The sequence below is a fragment of the Octopus bimaculoides genome, chromosome 14 (genome assembly GCF_001194135.2).
Source record: "Octopus bimaculoides isolate UCB-OBI-ISO-001 chromosome 14, ASM119413v2, whole genome shotgun sequence".
In the NCBI taxonomy this organism is placed as follows: domain Eukaryota; kingdom Metazoa; phylum Mollusca; class Cephalopoda; order Octopoda; family Octopodidae; genus Octopus; species Octopus bimaculoides.
In genome coordinates this window covers 7,462,671-7,463,759 of record NC_068994.1, presented here as the reverse complement: position 1 = coordinate 7,463,759, position 1,089 = coordinate 7,462,671, and positions in this window count along the sequence as shown.

The window sequence follows — 1,089 nt, the reverse complement described above, 5'->3', positions numbered from 1 at the left end:
TGTGTATATGTGTATATGTGTGTGTGTGTGTGTGTGTATGCGCGAGTGTGTGTGTCTGAGTGTGTGTGTGTGTACGTGTGCGTGCGTGTGTACGTGTGGGTGTCTGCGAGTGTGTGAGTGTGTGTGCGTATGTGCGTCTGAATGTGTGTGTGAGTGTGCGTGTGTGTGTGAGTGTGTGCGTACGTGTGTGCGTTTATGAGTGTCTGAGTGTGTGTGTATGTGTGTCTGAGTTGTACATATGCGTGTGTGTGTTTGTGTATGAGTATGTGTGTATGTGTGTCTAAGTGTATGTGTACGTGTGTACGTATGTATGTGAGTGTACGTGTGTGTATATGTGTGTATGTATATGTGTCTGAAAGTGTGTTTGTGTGTACGCGTGTGTGTGTGTGTCTGAATATGTGTGTGTGTGTGTGTGTGTGTGTGTGTGTGTGTATCTTACTCGTTTCTATTCCCTCTATTCAATAAAAGAACATAAAAACTAATAATCTGTCTGTCTTCCTGTCTGTCTGTCTGTCTGTCTGTTTGCCTACCTGCCTCTCTCTCTCTCTCTCCTCCACTCCCCCTCTTCCTTTCCATCTTTCTGTCAGTCTGTCTATCAATCAATCTATCTACTGATCGATCAATCGATCTATTTATATTGTTGTGTATCTCTTCTTCCTCTAAAGATGTTCCTCTGTGCATACACGCACTGATACAGAGATACGTACACACACATTTGCACACATACATACATACATACATACATACGCATATATATATATATATATGTATATACACACACACACACACTCATGTATGTATATCTATTTAATGATGTAGTTTTCTTTGGGTTTTTTTTTCCTGTCGTTCTTTCCTCCAGTCAATTCGTCGATCTGATCTTATGTCAATCAATCACTTATTCAATCAATCAATCTATCAGTCTCTAATTCATTCAATTAACCAATCAGTTAATCAATCATTATCATTACTATCTATGTATCTACCTGTCAGTCTGTGTGTCTGTCTATCTGTCCGCTTTTCTTTCTCTCTTTGTGCCTTCTCTTTCTCTTTAATATCTATGTGTGTGTGTGTGTACATATATAAATATAT